Genomic DNA, 18,668 nt, shown 5'->3' on the forward strand with positions numbered 1-18,668 from the left:
TAAAATTGAGTGAGCTGCTTTGCAATTAGTATTGCAATTATTACCAGGAGTTCATCAACCTCATCATAGAATCCTATGATGAAGTCACAATTAATACTGCCTGACACTTCAGAACTAAAAAGTTCACTTCACCAAAACAGCAATTTCAAACTCAAGGAGCAGTACCAGCCACCACAGAGAAGCTATCAGCAACACCTGCTGACTGTCTTGAGCCACCTGCCAAACTTGTTCTCTCACTCAACTAGAGAATAATGATATAGTCAACTTCAGGAGTCCTTTACTTAAGCATAATGGGAAGTTATTTCTTCATAACTTAAGAAAATAAGTTAACAGCCACAAAATATCATTCACCCTTCAAAATCTCTTATTTTGCTCCTAACCATTTATGAGCAAATCATCACTCAAAGCATTTTAAATGCGCTGTTAATTGCTAATGCCTAAGTATAAATAATTTATTTCATGGGAAAAATGTTTTAACATTTTCTCCTTAAGAACTGGCACGTCATCTAATAGACACTTCAGTGACCATAAACTGCTTTATGAAAACCTTTTATTTGCGACTACTCCTGTTACCACTGTTCTATATTATTTCCATCAGATTTTTTAATTCTGCTAAAGGTGGCTTAATTGTAGCTTTGGAAAAAATGAAAAAGAGGAAAGTGAAGGTCATTAAATCCGGATTATATAGAAAATTAATACTATAATTTTTATGTTACTAAACTGGGTGCAGACAATGATTCTACAGGACTTTATCCTGTACTTTTCCAAAATATTAAGTGAGAGAATCTTTGCCTGGGATGAATATTCCATATGAGAAAATGAGAGAAAGTTGACACTTAACTCCCACAGAGTACAAGTATAAAAACAATGGCTTTAAGAGTCTGAGTCAGAGTTTCAACATGAAAGGTTTGCTTTATAGAGGAAACGCCAACCCCAGTTCATCCAGACAGACCTGGAACCTGATGAAAGTCGACACCTCTACTCTGAAATTTGCATCGCATCACAGGCTCCCAGTTTACAAATGTAATCGTTTAGCAGGTAGTAAGAATTCCACTGAGTGCTGCCTCTAAAATACCCGTCAAGAAAAATAAAATTTGTAAAATAAATGCATCCTAGTGTCCATTAGTTTTGCTTCTCTTCAAAACGAACACCAACAACTCAATTAAACATCTTCCTTTAAAGTGAGCCACTTCCCTCGTCTCTATGTTCTCCAAATGGTGAACCGATGGAATTTCAACCTGCCCAACAAGATTACTTGTCCATATAGAAATGCCGTGGAGCGATAGGGAGCTTGGCAAATTTCCTTTAAGGTCAGGATCGAAGTTGGAAACAGATGGGGCGAAGAAGAAAAAGTTCTTTTCTGCAGTACCTTCACAACGCCTCAGCCCTCTCGTGGTTTACTTGCTCCAAGAAAAAGCAGGTTTAGAGCATCCTAGAATTTCGCTCCCCACCAGACCCCCGGGAGAGAAATGAACCACCCACAAGCACCGAGCTGCTCTTCCCCCTTTCTCACGATCAAACCTCTCGGCCTGTCCCTCCAGCACAGCGTGCAAAGCGCTCACCCAGGTGACTGAAGGGGAAGGGTCAGCCGGGTGGAAACGAGAGCGGCTGAGTGGGCGCAGCTACCCGGACCTGGGTGCGGGTCTCCCGGCCTCTCGCATAGGCGCCTGGCGGAGAGTTGTGCAGATTCAGATTCCGAGGTGCGCGCGCGCGCGCGCGCCGGGCGCGGTGCAGCTCGGACTCGCCCCCGCCGGGTTGCGCTATCAGTACGCCACCAAATCGGAAATTAAAAACTTTGACCGGCCTCCCGGTGTACTGCTCCGTGCCCCGGACCCGGGCCGTAGCCAAAAATGGGGTAGGGGCTGTCAACAGTCTTGCACCCCCCAACTCCCCTCCCCGAATCCCGGGCGCCGGAGCCACTTACCGCTCGGCCCGGCCTCCCGGTGCCGCCGCGCGTCCGGGCGCGTCCGCCGCGCGCTCTCCCTGGGGGGGAAAGAGAGAGAGAAACCGTGTAGACGGTCGGCGCGCGCTCACTTGCCACCTCCTCTGCGGATAACAGAAGGCTGCGAGGCCGGGTCGGGCGCCGCGCGGAGGGGGAGGGGGGGCTCGGGGGAGGTGGAGGCGCAATCACTCCAACTCCCGAGCCTGGATCCGTAGGGGACCCGGAATGCAGGCTGGAGAAAAGCCGGCGGGGGGGCTGCGCTCTCGGCGGAGTTGAGGCGGGGGGGCGGAGGTGCACCCCCCAAGTCCCTGGGCATCAACTATTGTTTGGGCGCTCGGGTCCCTGCTGGCGCCGCCTCCGAGGTCCAGCGCCCCCCATCCCGCCCGCCAGCCCCCCCTAAAAGAAAGAGCTGAGGGGGTGGCCGGCGCGGAAAGTGAGTGCGGAGTGGCTGGTTGGGGGGAGTTCCAAGGTGGACGCCGGGGAAAGGGGAGGTGCGTGCCAAGTTGGGGGGAGGGGACAGGTAACTGCAAGACGGGGGGCGAGAAGGCCCGGGAGGGTTGGTGGGGGAGGAAATGGGGAGGGAGCCACGGAGGCGGGAGAGGATGGAGCGGCTTGTGGGGGGCAGGGGTGGAGGGGTGGACGGCCTTTGAAGCCCAGACCTGGCCCTCCCCGGGGACCCTCCTCCCGGGGACTCAGCGGCGCTCTGACTTTCGCTCACTTGCTCGCGCACACAGTGAACTCGCTCACAAAGTTGCCGGCGGTGGCAGAGCCGCACTCGCCCTTCCCCTCCCCTTCCCTCCCCGCTCGCCCGCCCCATTCCTTCCCCTCCTTCGCTCCCTCCCACCGTCCCTCCCCAAGTCTCGGGTGAGATCACCAGTGTGCTGGTCTGCGCTGCGCTCAAATCTCGCGAGATAAGCGACAACTCAGCCCAGACGGCGGGGGAAGTAGAACGAGTTAGAAGAAGATGGGGGGGCAGGGGACCGCGGAACTCCTAGTTGCTATGACGACGGCAAAGCCCTGGATTCCTGTCTCCTGCAGAGAGCCCAGGCTGCAAACGTGGGTGCAGGTTGAAAACCTGCACCTTCCCTTGCCCGACGCCCTAATAATGGCGGGGAAAGCAAGGGCTGGAAGCGGGAAAAGGACTTTTAAACCTCTTCCAGAGGGTTACCTGTAGAAGACCAGCATCATGACATCGGGCCAAATTTGGCACATGAGGCTATTTAAGAGGTCCTGGGACAGATTTCTGCCACCGAAGTCAGCACATCTGTGAACCCCCAATTTCCTACCATATATTCAGTTTTTCAACGTTCAGGTCTTAACCTCAGCCCCCAACCTCCACCGACTCCATACCCTACTCCAACCACTCCATACGCTCTTCCCCGCAGCACCTCTTGCCCCCACTCCCCCACCCCAACTCCTTTTCGCCGCTGCCACGACCAGGCTGAGTTCCTCGAGGATCTGCCTTATCCGTTTTTGTATTTATTCTCAGCGCTTCCACAGGCTCGGTACATAGTAGGTATTTATTTAATGTCGGGGGCGGGGGAATGAACGCAAAAAGCTATGCTTCTCCTCACTACCCTCACCTTCCCTGGAAAGTATTTGGGCCTAGACTGTAAGTTTCTGCTGCATAGTTTTGTTCTTGACGTTGTTAAACTGTCCTCCTCTTTCTGTTACACAGAATTATCTGTTTTTCAGTATTTATAATCCCTCCTTTCTCTTTTTCCATTTTTGTCTCAAAAAAAAAAAAACCACCCTATTCACCATGGAGAGGGGGACTCATGAAGCTTCTTCAGACGCCATCATCCCTACTCCAAAATGTAGAAATTTTTTTTAGGGGAGTGAGTGAGTGTGTGTGTGTGCGCGCGCGCGCGCGCACTTTGCAACCCCCATGGACTTTAGCCCGCGGCAGGCTCCTCTATCTATGGAAGTTTCCTGGCAAGGATATTGAAAATGCTGTTTACCTCTCCAGGGGATTTTATATACTCACTCCTAAGTAAAATGGATACTGTAACTAGAAGTTAAGCTTAAACGTTTATATCAAAATGAGAGTAAAAATAGATTTCATGGTATGTGAATTATATCTCAATTTTAAAAGTTCATCCCTATTTACATAAATATGGGAAAACCATTATTTTTTAATCATTTTTAAACCATTATTTAAATCAGTCCCTTAGAACTAGAAACCCATAAAGATTCTTTTAGGTTAGGTGCAAACTTAATGTTATGTCACTGAAAGCTTTTATATTAGAAACCTAGTGATATAGTGATAAAAAGTACTGGACAAAGACAGGAAACTAGGATTTGAATTTTTCTGCGTTGCTAATAATTGAGTCTCCTGCTAAGCTGCTGCTAAGTCACTTCAGTCGTGTCCAACGCTTCGCGATCCCATGGACTGCAGCCTACCAGGCTCCTCAGTCCATGGGATTTTCCAGGCAAGAGTACTGGAGTGGGGTGCCATCGCCTAGAGAAGTTATTTAATCTTTCTGATTCTTCATCTCTAAAATGAGATGTAGTCCACATGTTAGGGCATTACAGTTTAAAATTCTGTGGCTCTTAGACCTATACAAATTTTCAGTAACAACAGATATTTTCCATTTATGTCAAACAATTTTTAAAATAAGTGTTTCATTTTAAAGTAGCTGAGTTACACCAAGTTCAGCTACATGTTGACAGGTTGCTTTTAAACTTCTCTTTTCTCAAGTATAAAAAAAAATATTAACCACGTTACAGTAATTTCAAAGGGAATCCATTGTTCTTTATTTGCTTTTACACTAACTCAAAACAGATTTCTTGTTATTTAATAAATATGCCAACTCAAAACAAAAACCCAAACTAAATACATCTACACCCCCTCCAAAAGTAACCAGAAGAAGGAAAGATGGAGGGAAGGAAGGGAAGAAGGAAGGAACCAAGGAAGGAAAAATCGAAGGAAAAAAGAAGAGTGAGTCTTAAATTCACAGACCAGTATTTTTAACATCAAATTTTTACAAAGAAACACATTGGAGCATCACCATCAATCCCCTTGATCTGTTTTCAGGAACTATCTTTCATAACATAGCACTGTATCTTAAATAGGCTGTTGTTCATTCACCCTGGCTCAACTTTTAACATAATTTTGCCCTTAAAGGATGGCTGCCAATCTGTATCCACAAACACAGTACAATTTCAAGGCAACCTGTTTTATGACTCCCGGATAGCCATTTGATACATTTGAAATAACTGACCCAAGTGCTAGCCAAATCTATTAACTTTTTTCAATGTTTCTTATGAGGCTCAAGAGATAGGTATTAGAGTCAAATTACAAAGATAATTTCCCTAACCTTCATGCATAGTGGAATAGTAGAGATTGTCCTAGGGACCAGAAACTACTCTTTCAATACCCTAGGCAACTATTTACCCCTAATTCGTGGTGAAACTTTCACCAGTATTTCTGAGAAAGATAAAAATCCACCAAAGCTGAGGTTCCAGCTTCATGGCTGCCTGGATCAGGCACTCTGTCTGCATCTTCACTGACCTTCCTGGAGTCTCCAAATGACAGATAAGGGGCAGCAGGAGAGGGAAAGGAAAATAGAGTTTGTCAAGCACAGGTTAGATCTCAACCACTTCCTGTCCACTCCTTCTGTTGGCTCTATCCATCTCTGCCCAGCCCCCTCCCCGACATGCTCCAGGGATGTGTAACCTTTCCTCTGATAAGAACTCCCTCCCTGTTCATTTCTTAGTTTGTTTCAATTCTATGGACAGTTGAATTCATTTCCTCTGGTTATTCACTTCTACTCAACAACATGCCCTAACATACCAAATATGGAATGAATTTTAACACAAAAGTCTTACCAAGCGAGGAAAATATATCTTTTTAATATTATAAACATGGATTCACATTTGTATGCTTTACAGTTAAAATGTGGTTTATCCAGGCTATTATCATTTCACATGATAACCTACAGAATGTTACTAACTGATACTCAGAGAAATGACTCACCTGTAAAGAAGGACCAAAGTGTCCCTCAAATCACTCAAGATTAAATTATATCTAATGCTATTTCACTCTTAGGGTTTAATTGTTTCAGCCTAGGTGATATAACTCTATTGACCTGAATACTAGGTATCTTAGAACATCTAAGCAAGGGAATTCCAGAAAAACAGCTTCTGCTTCATTGACTACGCTAAAGCCTTGACTGTGTGGATCACAACAAACTGTGGAAAATTCTTCAAGAGATGGGAATACCAGACCACCTGACCTGCCTCCTGAGAAATCTGTATGCAGGTCAAGGAGCAACAGATAGAACTGGACGTGGAACAGTGGACTGGTTCCAAATTGGAAAAGGAGTATGTCAAGGCTGTATATTGTCACCCTGCTACTTAACTTATATGCAGAGTACATCATGTGAAATGTCAGGCTAGATGAAGCACAAGCTGGAATCAAGATTGCCAGAAGAAATATCAATAACCTCATATATGCAGATGGTACCACCTTTATGACAGAAAGCAAAGAGGAACTAAAGAGCCTCTTGAAAGTAAAAGAGGGGAGTGAAAAAGTTGGCTTAAAAGTCAACATTTGAAAAACTAAGATCATGGCATCTGGTCCCATCACTTCATGGCAAATAGATGGGCAAACAATGGAAACAGTGACAGACTTTATTTTCTTGGGCTCCAAAATCACTGCAGATGGTGACGGCAGCCATGAAATTAAAGGTGCTTGCTCCTTGGAAGAAAAGCTATGACCAACCTAGACAGCATATTAAAAAGGAGAGACATTACTTTGCCAACAAAGGTCCATCTAGCCAAAGCTATGGTTTTTCCAGTAGTCATGTATGGTTGTATGAGTTGGACCATAAAGAAAGCTGAGCACCAAAGAATTGATGCTTTTGAACTGTGGCATTGGAGAAGACTCAAGAGAGTCCCTTGGACTGCAAGGAGATCCAACCAGTCAGGACTGATCCTGAAGCTGAAGCTCCAATACTTGATGCAAAGAACTGACTCATTGAAAAAGACCCTGATGCTAGGAAAGTTTGAAAGCAGGAGGAGAAGGGGACGACAGAGGACAAGATGGTTGAATGGCATCACCAACTTGATGGACATGAGTTTGAGCAAGCTCCAAGAGTTGGTGATGAACAGGAAAGCCTGGTGAGCTGCAGTTCATGGGGTCACAAAGAGTTGGACATGACTGAGCAACTGAACTGAACTAGAACACCTCATTCTCCCATTCAGATAAAGTATTTATTACATGTTTGAAACATCAACTACTTTATAATCAATGAAGATTCCTTAGTAAAGCTACTACACTTCCTGTCCACTCTCTTACTCTTCTAAAGGATTGTTTCATACTTTCTCCTCCTCCTTCAAATGTCCGGCTTATTACTTACAGATAACTGCCACACTGCTTCTTTTTTTTTTTTTTTTTTTCACATTTTGGCCAAGTAGCACAGCTTGTGAGATCTTAATTCCCTGACCAGGGATCTAACCCTCACCTTCTGCAGTGGAAGCACAGCAGAGTCTTAACCACTGGACTGCCAGGGAACTCCCCGGCTATGCTTCTTTCCTTAGTATAATAGAGGCAATCAGAAGAGAACTTAGCACACACTCCATTCCTCCCTATCTACCAACCCACCTGCATCTGTCTGCATGTACTCTCTGTCCTCCTTGTACCTAGGATAAATTCTCAATATTCTTAGCCAAAGCTAACCTCACCACCTATATACCCGTTCTTTGACTCCAGGATATTGATTCAGCAATTGTCACCTCTCTGTCCTGCATCAGGAAAATTTCCCTCTGTAGAATCGTTTCTGAGTGCTTATAAACATGCTGTAATATCTGCCTGGTAAAAAATAAAACATTTCCTAGGTTCCGTATCGGGAGAAGGCAATGGCACCCCACTGCAGTACTCTTGCCTGGAAAATCCCATGGATGGAGGAGCCTGGTGGGCTGCAGTCCATGGGATCGCTGAGGGTCCGACACGACTGAGCGACTTCACTTTCACTTTTCACTTTCATGCATTGGAGAAGGAAAGGGCAACCCACTCCAGTGTTCTTGCCTGGAGAATTCCAGGGACGGAAGAGCCTGGTGGGCTGCCATCTATGGGGTCGCACAGAGTCGGACACAACTGAAGCGACTTAGCAGCAGATTCCGTATCTTTCCACTGCTTCAGTTTGCCACTGGAGTCATCAAAAGTTTTTCTCACACTTGCTATTCCTCTCCTCCCATTGTCTTGAATCCTCTCTGAGCAGCCTTCCTCATTCACCACTCCAAGGGAAACAGGTCTTCATAGGGTCCCTGGTGACTGCCTCATTGCTAAATCCAGTAGGCAATTCCCATCCTCACCTCATTTGACTTCTTATCCTATGGGGAGAGGTTGATCATGCTTATCCTTGAAACACTTCACGTGGCTTCTGGATTAAGTTTGTCATGAGTGATTGTCATCAGTGATGTATACACACTACTATATGTAAATTAGATAACCAACAAGGGCCTACTGTATAGCACAGGGAACGTTACTCAATATTCTGGAATAACCTACATGGGAAAAGAATCTGAAAATGAATATATGAATATATATAACTGAATCACTTTGCTGTATACCTGAAACTAACACAACATTGTAAATCAACTATACTTAAATTGTAAAAACTGATAATATGGGGGGAGGGATAAATTAGGATCCTGGGATTATACACACTACTATATATAAACTAGATAACCAACAAAGATCTACTGTATAGCACAGGGGACTCAATATTCTTTAATAATCTATATGAGTGAAGAATCTGAAAGAGTGTGTGCATGCTAAGTTGCTTCAGTCGTGTCCAACTCTTTGCAACCCTATGGACTGTAGCCCATCAGTCTTGTCCATCCATGGGATTCTCCAGGCAAAAATACTGGAATGGTTTGTCTTGCCCTCCTCTAGGGGATCTTCCTAACCCAGGGATTGAACCCAAGTCTCTTATGTCTCCTGTGTTGGCAGGTGGGTTCTTTACCACTAACGCCACCTGGGGAGCCTCAAAAAGAATGAATACATGTGAATATATAACTGAATCACTTTGCTATACACTGAAACTAACACAACACTGTATATCAATTATAAGCCAAAAAAAATTTTTTTAATAGTCTTTTCTACATAAGAAATAAAGTTAATTGTTTAAAAAAAGAGTTTGTCTTGATTCTTCTCCTACCTTTCTGGCCTTCTCAGTATTGAACCTCTAGACATAGAAGTCCCCAGAACTCAGTCCTTAGACAGCTTCTCATTGTGGTCTCTTATTAATTCATGGAAATCTCACCAGTCCTGTAGCTTAAAAGCCATCTATGTACTGACACCTCCCAAATTTCCAGTCTAGAAATTTCCACTCACATCTCCAGACACCTCCCCAGACTCCAGAGTTGAACATCCACCTCTAACTCCACATCTCAGATTGGTTGTGCAGTTGGTATCTCCAGCTTCACATGCCTAAAACTGGGAAGCTCCAGACATTCCTCCCAAACCAGTGCCCTCCTTCAGGTTCCCCACCTCACTTAAGGGCAGCCTTCCAGAGATTCAGAGGGTTTTGTTCAGAGCAAAAGTCTTAGAGTCATCTTGACTCTTCTATGGCTCTCAGAGCACACATTAGACCTGCTGTGAATTCTGTTGGCTCTTCCTTCAAAATATGTGCAGAATGCAATCATCTTCCTCTGCAACGCTCCCTCTCTGATTCAAGTCATTTCTCACTTGGATTATCACAAGAGTCTCCCTCACTGATCTGTCGATTCCTGCCCTTTCTCTCAATATTTTATTTGATACGCAGGACCAGAGTGTGGAGCATAGCAATTCAGATCAGGTCATTTCTCTGCTCAAAAGCCTTCTAGGCTTTCTCATCACACTCAGAGAAAAGGTCAAAGTTCCTGTTCTGGCCTGGAGACCTGTTTATTCTCCCATCTAGAGCTCTGACCTCAACTCCTTCCTCCCACCCCCAGCAACCCCATGCCAGCCACACCTGCATCTCTCTGTTCTTTGAATTCACCAGGCACCCTCCTGCCAAACTTGCCTTTGCTCTTCCCTCTGCCCAGAACACTGTTTCCCCAGGTGTCTGCTTGCCTCACTTTCTGAGTTCCTTTAGGTGTCTGTTCCAAGGTAGCCCGGTTGGTCGCTGGCTGTCTTGCTCTTGGCTACTGTCTTTCCTCCTGTGATATCTTGCTGGGAGTGGACACCCCTACCCCTGGCTTGTGTCTCGCAGACTACCTTGTCTTGGGCCTTCGGCTGGCTGGATTCATCTGCTGAGAAGCAGGAGAGGAATCTAAGAACATGGAAAGGGCAGAACTTTTTCCTCCTCTTTGTCTGCCTCAGGCACTGTCTTAGTAGCAGATATTAATGTATCTCTTCTTTGGCCCCAGGTTGTACTGGGTAAGAACTATCCCTGGCTCTGGTGATATCTTTAGCCTAAAGGTGACAACAGCCTTCTAGTTAAGAATCTCTGCATTGCCTCACCATCCTGGTTGGCCTCTCAGCCCTCCTATCACCTGTATAACAGTTCCACAATGTTAAATTCCTTTTTTGTTTTTTGAATTATTAATTCTGGTTTCCATTCTCCTAACTGAAACTTGACTGTTACACTCACTCACCCTTTATGAAATAGCAGCCACTCCAATCTCATACTCCTTAGGCTCCTCGCTCAACTTTCTTCTTCTCTGGAGTCCTTATCATTTCCAACCACATTTAATTGTCTGCTAGTTTGCCGTCTATCTCTCATCTAGAATGTCTGCTTTGTTACTTCTGTGTTTCAAGCACCTAGAACAGTGTCTGCCACATAGTAGGCACTCAATGCGTGCTCCTGAATGAGCAAATGGTGCTGTTGTAAAGACAAAGTAGAAGGGCTAACAGAGTAAGGTAGGCAAACTAGTTCTCCATGTCAGAATGCCTGGAACCTGTAACTGGGTTACCTTGCATGGCAAAAGTTACTTTACAGGCTTCCCCAGTGGTCCCGCAGTCGAGAATCTACCTCAATGCAGGGGACACCTGTTCAGTCCCTGCTGCAGGAAGATCTCACATGCTATGGAGCAGCTGAACCCGTGCACCACAACTCTTGAGCCTGTGTCCTGGAACCTGTGAGCCACAGCGACTGAGCCCACTTGCCACCTCTACTGAAGCCTGGGCACCCTAAAGCCTTGTGCTCCACAACAAGAGAAGCCACCACCATGAGAAGACCTCCACCACAACTAGAGCTGTGTGGGTTTTCTCTAGTTACACCCCACCTGCCACAACGAGAGAAAGCCCAACGCAGCAATGAAGACCCCCCACAGCCAAAAAATTAAATAAATCTTAAAAAGGAAGTTACTTTGCAGATGTGGTTAAAGATCTCGTAATGGGGAGATTATCCTGGATTATCCAAGTGGGCCTAATACAATCCTAAGAGGAAGGTGGGGAATCAGAATCAGAGAAGGAGTACCGACCACGGAAACAGAGTCAGGGGAGAGAGATGATCACGCTCCACATGGGAGTATGGCACCATGAGCCAAGGAGTATAGGCAGCCTCTAGAAGCAAGAAAAAGGCAAGGGAAATGACTTCTTCCCTAGAGCCTCCAGAATGATTACAGCCCTGCTGACAGCTTGGTTTTAGCCCAGTGAAACTCACTTTGGACTTCTGACCTCTATAACAGCAAGACAATACATTTGTGTTGTTCTAAGCCAGGAAAATTGTAGTAATTTGGTACAGCAGCAACAGGAAACTAATACACAGAGTCTTCTCAGTGTATAAACCCTTAGGCAGGCTATGTGTCTTATCTTGTTTACTCTTAAATCCCCACTTTCTAGTGTAGTTCCTAAGACAAGCAAGCTGCTACTGCTAAGTTGCTTTAGTCGTCTCCGACTCTGTGCGACCCCATAGATGGCAGCCCACCAGGCTCCCCCGTCCCTGGGATTCTCCAGGCAAGAACACTGGAGTGGGTTGCCATTTCCTACTCCAATGCATGAAAGTGAAAAGTGAAAGTGAAGTCACTCAGTCGTGTCCGACTCTTAGCGACCCCATGGACTGCAGCCTACCAGGCTCCTCTGTCCATGGGATTTTCCAGGCAAGAGTACTGGAGTGGGGTGCCATCGCCTTCTCCAAAGACAAGCAAGGCATTCAATAAATGTTTATGGAATAAATGAACAAGGTTTAACAGCAAAGACGAATTAGGGCTGCATCCTGATGGAAAGGCCAAATTGCTAAGTGACTTTACCTGATATTAGGGAAAAAAGCATCTTGCTGTTAGGAAGCTTCCTTGAGTTTTTTGAGCCATGAAGATATTGGGGCCTGGGGTATGGAGACAATCTAGGGTTTAGGCACCCACGTGAGCCAGAGAAAAGAAAGGCTAGTCACAAGGGTTTTTGTGTGACATGTTCAGGAGCTTGGGCTTTATTCTGTAGGCAACAGGGAGCCATTGAAGGATTTTCATCAAGGCAGCTGCTGGCTGCTGCTGCTAAGTCGCTACAGTCGTGTCTGACTCTTCACGACCCCATGGACTGCAGCCTACCAAGCTCCTCCATCCATGGGATTTTCCAGGCAAGAGTACTGGAGTGGGGTGCCATCGCCTTCTCCACATCAAGGCAGAGACATATTCAAATTTGTACCAGGAGATTACAGCATGCTTAAAGCTTGAGATTTAGAAATCCAAGGGTCAGAGAAGAGGTCAGAAAGTGAGTCATAAATGGGGCAGTGGCTTATAATTGCTGATATATCATATTAAATCACATTTTAATTAAAATTACCCTCACAAATTTTCTCATCCCTCTCATAGGTATCTTCTTTTGAAACATACTCCACTGGGCTGTTCACACCATTCCTAGTTTTTCGATTTTTTTTTATTGTTGTTGTTACCATGGCTCAGTAAAAATCCCAGGAGAACTCAGAGTCCTGGTTCATCCATCCTTTTGACCCTTTTCTGTATAGACATCAGCACATATGACTCCAGCAGTCATTTGTAAAAGAAATCATCTCTGGATCATTTGAAATGTTTTTATTCGCCCCTCCAATTGCATTTTCTTTCAGGGAACTCTTTGCTCTTTTAAATAACTTGAATATTCTCTTAGGAGCTGGAAATTTCCTTCCTCTCACCCTTGTCTCTTTAGTCCTTTCAACAGATTTCATGGTTGAGGATGTGTCAGAGGAAGAAGGTGGCGGAGAGGGGGAAAGGTCTCTCTCCACTCCTGTGTCTTTTTTAAATCCCTAGAAATGAAAAGAGGCTTGCTCATAACTTGGAAGTGGTGGGCTGAGGCCTCCTAGAACCATCTGGCTTGTTCCCTTGCCAGCCAGAGCTGAGGCAGCATTCACAAGGACCCAGGAACTGCAGGGTCTCTTGAGCTTGCAGCTGCCTCAAGGCTTCCAAGGAGAACGCAGCAAGATTATGCAGGAGGAATCACACTTGATGTGTTTCTGAGTGCAGGGGATGTGTGTGATGAGAGTGTACCTCAGTGGGCACACCAAGCAACACAGCTGGGTCATAAAGCCATCTACCCTTTACTGAAGAGCAAAAAGGTAAGGAAAAGAAACGCTGCTAGTTCATATATACCCAGGACGTTAAAACAGCTTTATTTTCTTGGACTCCAAAATCATTGCGGACAGTGACTGCAGCCATGAAATTAAAAGACACTTGCTCCTTGAAAGGAAAGCTATGGCCAACCTAGACAGCATATTAAAAAGCAGAGACATCACTTTGCCAACAAAGGTCCATATAGTCTAAGCTGTGGTTTTTCCAGTAGTCATGTAAGGATGTGAAAGTTGGACCATAAAGGCTGAGCACCAAAGAACTGATGTTTTCAAACTGTGATGCTGGAGAAGATTCTTGAGAGTCCCTTGGACTGCAAGGAGATCAAACCAGTCAAGACTAAAGGAAATCAACCCTGAATATTCATTGGAAGGACTGATGCTGAAACTGAAGCTCCAATACTTTGGCCACTGATGCAGAGAGTCAAATCATTGGAAAAGACCCTGATACCTGGAAAGATTGAAGCCAGGAGGAAAAGGGGATGACAGAGGATGAGATGGCTGGATGGCATCATCTACTCAGTGGACATGAGTTTGAGCAAACTCAGGGAGATAGTGAAGGACAGGGAAGCCTGATGTGCTGCAGTCCATGGGGTCGCAAGGAGTAGAACACAACTGAGAGCCTGAAAGCAACAAAAAAACAGCTCGGAACTCACCCTGAATTTCCCAAATCACTTTTTAGTGATGAAGCTTTTAAAAGTCTCTTTCCGTTCCACTGATTCTTTTCATCGATGGGAAGGTGGGGTGAGGAGTAGTGATTAGTCCATTTACTCAAGAATGAGAAATGGCTGAGGATAATACATGTAATCTGTTATTTATTCTGTAGATCCACAAAGAAATTATCACCCAGTGAAGGAGAGGAAGATCTAGTAGACTTTGGATTCTGGTGTAGATTTCTGGACTCAAAGCCAACTCTAATCTTATTTAACTTTCCTGGACTTCCGTTTCTTTTAATTCAAAAGGAGAGGGCTAAGGGCCCATCCCTTTGGACTAAATGTTTATGTGTTGATGAATTATCCTCTTTCAGGAGTCTCTATACTCCTTGACGAGAATCTTTTGTTTCTGAGAAAGAAAAAACTTCCTGAAACTCTCTCCATTCCCACTGGTTTTGCCATTTTAAGCGTGGTCTCCACCTTACCCTCACCTCTCCTGTCTCCTACCCTCACCCCCATTCCACAGCCCCATCTCAGATATCTGCTGCTGCTGCTGCAAAGTCGCTTCAGTCGTGTCCGACTCTGTGCGACCCCATAGACGGCAGCCCACCAGGCTCCCCCGTCCCTGGGATTCTCCAGGCAAGGACACTGGTGTGGGTTGCTAGGGCAACCCGGTGGACACTTCTCAGTCACCTCCTGCTGCACACTCATGGCGGCTGAGATTGGCACTGTTAGAGCGGATCCTGATCATAGCACGTGGCACTGGCCACCCGATTTGAGGGGCTCCTGCTGGCAGTGGAACTCTCAGGACTGCTGCCCCCAGCTGCTTCTGCCTCTCAGAACAACCGGCCCCATCTCCTAAGAAGTCATGCGTTCCTTCGTACTTCCTCTAGAGGGCAGCACAAATCACAGTCCCTGCCAAGTGAAGTGAAGTGAGAGTCGCTCAGTCACCTCTGACTCTTTGCCACCCAGTGGACTACACAGTCCATGGAATTCTCCAGGCCAGAATCCTGGAGTGGGTAGCCTTCCCTTCTCCAGGGGATCTTCCCAACCCAGGAATCGAACCCAGGTCTCCCTCATTGGGAGCGGATTCTTTACCAGCTGAGCCGCAAGAGAAGCCCTGGGGATAACTCAAGGATTCAGGATTAAGCTGTAGAATTCATTCACATTCCCCTAGCCCAGACTGACATTCAAAAGTCAAAGTGAAGTCGCTCAGTCGTGTCCGACTCTTTGCTACACCATGGACTGTAGCCTACCAGGCTTCTCCATCCATGGGATTTTCCAGGCAAGAATACTGGAGTGGGTTGCCATTTCCTTCTCCAGGGGATCTTCCCGACCCAGGGATTGAACCCAGTCTCCCGCAATGCAAGCAGACGCTTTACCCTCTGAGCCACCAGGGAAGCCTCCAGACTGACATTAGGGGAGCAAAAATGAAAGTGTCACACCCACTGGTTCCCACCTAAAGGCACTTCAGCCTGGTGGAGACAGAAGAATCTAGCCTGAATCCCACCTCCACCTCCACCCTCAGTAATCAAGTGGCTTTGGGATAAAGTTTCCTGAAGCCTTTGTTTTCTTACCTTTAAAACAGGAGTAGTAATAAGAGTGGATTAAAAAAAAAAATCACATGATTGTGGGATTAAATGAGATAATATGCATTTTGTTAGAGCTTATGGATTGGCTACCTAAAAACCTTCCACAAATCCCTTTTCCCGTGACCTCCTTGTTTTTCCAGACTTCCTGAAGCCTCCAGAACTAGCTAACACAAAATAAGAACTTTATTCCAAAAACTCTGAGTTCCAGAAGATACCCAGGGGCAGTAATAGAGTTGACCCTTGAAAAACCAGGTTTGAATTATAGGGATTCACTTATATATGGGTTTATTTTCAATAGATACTACAGTACTACACCATCTGTAGTTGGTTGGATCTGAGAGATAAGGAGCAATTGCAGATATCAATGGGCGACTATAAATTACACTTGAATTTTCAACTACTCAGAGGGCCTGCACCCTTAACCTCTGTCTTGTTCAAGGGTCAGCTGTACAGTGTCATCCATGCTCTCTCCATCACTCACATGCTTCTCTTTCTGCATCTCCCTCTAGAGCATCCTTCCCTCTTTCTGTGGGTTGGTTCCTCAACTTTTTTGGTCCACATAGGGACATACCTTCTGGGTGAATTCAGCATTCAAGTATCTCCTGAGTTTACAAAATACCTGGAGAGAAGGATCTGGCTGACCCAGCTTTGGATTGGGTGCCTGCCTCTAGCCCAATCAGGTGTGACCGGGAGCCCAGGGTCATGTTGCTCAAATTGTCATAGAGGAGCCATGACAAGCTTGTAGAGGTGGCAGTTCCTGTAGAAGAGGTCCTTTAGGCAACAATAAATATTCAGGATAGAAGAGTTTTGTAAGAAGTGTTAAGTCTAAGTTTCAGCCTTTAAACACATTATTATGTACTTGGGGAGAAAACAGAAACATTACGTCTTCAGTTTCAATTGATTTTCATGCTGAGGAGGGTAAGGTAGGGATAAAAAGCCCTCCAGAACAATCAATAGTGATGGAAGAAAGCTTGTGCTTCTTGAAGTCCAATCAATGAAACCCAGTGCCATGGTGGGGGTGGCATGTAGGCCCATCCTTCCTCCGTATTGGAAGACAAAAAGTAAAAGCACTTATGCAAAATAAAAGATGGCTGGGAGGCAGGGCTTGTTGGAGAAGGGGAACTGTTTAAGGTGAGATCTTTCTTCCCTGGGCATGAATTAATGGAATTAGGCCACAAAGGGCAATTTGCTCTCCATATCAAACAGGTTACCAAATAAGATAAGACAGGATTATGTAGCATAATTAGAGTTTATGGAAAAGAGAAGAAGCTGGAGATAGCTCCATGAAGTCAGTGGATCTTGGCCCACGTGGTGAACAAGTGGATGGAGGAAGTGAAGGATGGGGCGTTCCTGGAGGAAGGAACTGCAAACTCATGAACCAAGGCTGGAGTGCATGCGGTGTCTGTGGGGACAGACCCGTGAACAGAATGCAGAGCAGTGGGCCTGACACTGTGGGATGCACAGAGGCAGCACCCCGAGTGCCTGTTAAATGTAGGTTCCCAGGCCCCAGGGTCAGAGATTCCGACTTAGTTGGCCTGGGTGGCCCCCAGGATTGGACATGCTTAGCACCCTACAAAGCTACACAGCGCAGTTTGAGACTCACTGCTGTATCCACAGGCACTGCCTGCGAAGTGAAAGAAATGACTTCTTTTGAGGATGTCCTTAAGAATCTGAGCTCAGTGACAATAGCTGCCTACCAGCCCAGGAGAGCTGCTCTCAACCAGTGCCACTGTGGCCACTTCCTAGGGCTCCTTTGTGTCCCCAAACCCCAGAGGAGCAGCTGGCCTGACCTTCATCTCATTGTAAGGCGATTACACCCAGTCCGAGATACAGCACAAACAGTCTGACCGTTGAATTCTTCTTAGACACTATTGCGGTTTATGTATCTCTCCGGTTCATTTACTGTCTTTCATTATCTAACCATAGTTATTTTTTTCTCTTTTTTTGGGCCATCCCACATGGCATTGTTGTTGTTGAGTTGCTTAGTCTTGTCCAACTCTTTGAGACCCCATGGACTGCAGCACACCAGACTTCCTTGTTCCTCACTATTTCCCGGAGTTTGCTCAAACTCATGTCCATTGAGTGGATAATGACTTCTGACCATCTCATGGCATGTGGGCTCTTAGTTCCCTGACCAGGGATTGAACCCATGCCCCTTGTAGTGAAAGACCACTGGACCACCAGGGAAGTCCCCACAGTTAAGATCTTCTTTAAACTTAATAATCAGCATTCAGTTCAGTTCAGTTGCTCAGTCGTATCCAACTCTTTGTGACTCCATGGACTGCAGCACACAGGCTTCCCTGTCCATCACCAACTCCCGGAGCTTACTCAGACTCATGTCTATAGAGCCGGTGATGCCCTCCAACCGTCTCATCCTCTATTGTCCCCTTCTCTTCCTGCCTTCAATCTTTCCCAGCATCAGGGTCTTTTCAAATGAGTCAATTCTTCACATCAGGCCAAAGTATTGGAGTTTCAGCTTCAACATCAGTCCTTCCAATGAATGTTCAGGACTGATTTCCTTTAGGATGGACTGACTGGATCTCCTTGCAGTCCAAGGGACTCTCAGGAGTCTTCTCCAACACCACAGTTCAAAAGCATCAATTCTTCAGCGCTCAGCTTTCTTTATAGTTCAACTCTCACATCCATACATGACTACTGGCATTATATAATAGTAAAAGAGTGATTTATCTTAATTTTTTTTTTAAAAAGAGGTTATTGGTTTGAAGAATTTGTATTCCAAACTTCTCAAGAGTTGATAGATATTTCTTAATCCTACCTTATTTCTTTTTCTTTCTAAGCCACTTCTTAATTGCCTCTCCCACAATTTAGCCCACATAAGTTCCCTTAAGGCCCCATCTTACAAGAAGAAAATAGAGTTTAGAATAAATCAAATTATTTGCAAGGTTTGGGGACTGAAATGGAGATTTCTTAATACCTCGCCCAAGGGTTTTCTTATTAAGCCACTATCCTGTCATTATTTTACCCTTGAGTTGTT

The 18,668-nt window shown here is 45.5% G+C and overlaps 1 protein-coding gene across 7 annotated transcripts in view; it reads right to left on the reverse strand.

Moving 5' to 3' along the window:
* SIPA1L1 (signal induced proliferation associated 1 like 1) overlaps positions 1–18,668 on the reverse strand; it is a 510,536-nt gene that overhangs the window by 384,262 nt on the left and 107,606 nt on the right. For 4 of the 7 annotated variants that reach the window (XM_044924792.2, XM_044924791.2, XM_044924790.2 and 1 more), the window contains exons 1-2: positions 2,602–2,683; positions 1,925–1,983 (exon numbers count right to left, since the gene is read on the reverse strand). The exons of 1 other annotated variant lie outside the window; for it this stretch is intronic. The gene's annotated coding sequence lies outside the window, so the exon portion shown is untranslated. Of the gene's footprint in view, positions 1–1,562; positions 1,806–1,924; positions 1,984–2,601; positions 2,734–18,668 lie in introns of those variants that run through there. 2 more of the 7 variants (XM_044924785.2, XM_044924784.2) reach the window with 2 other exon arrangements.

This window comes from Bubalus bubalis, chromosome 11 (assembly GCF_019923935.1).
Source record: "Bubalus bubalis isolate 160015118507 breed Murrah chromosome 11, NDDB_SH_1, whole genome shotgun sequence".
Classification (NCBI taxonomy): Eukaryota; Metazoa; Chordata; class Mammalia; order Artiodactyla; family Bovidae; genus Bubalus; species Bubalus bubalis.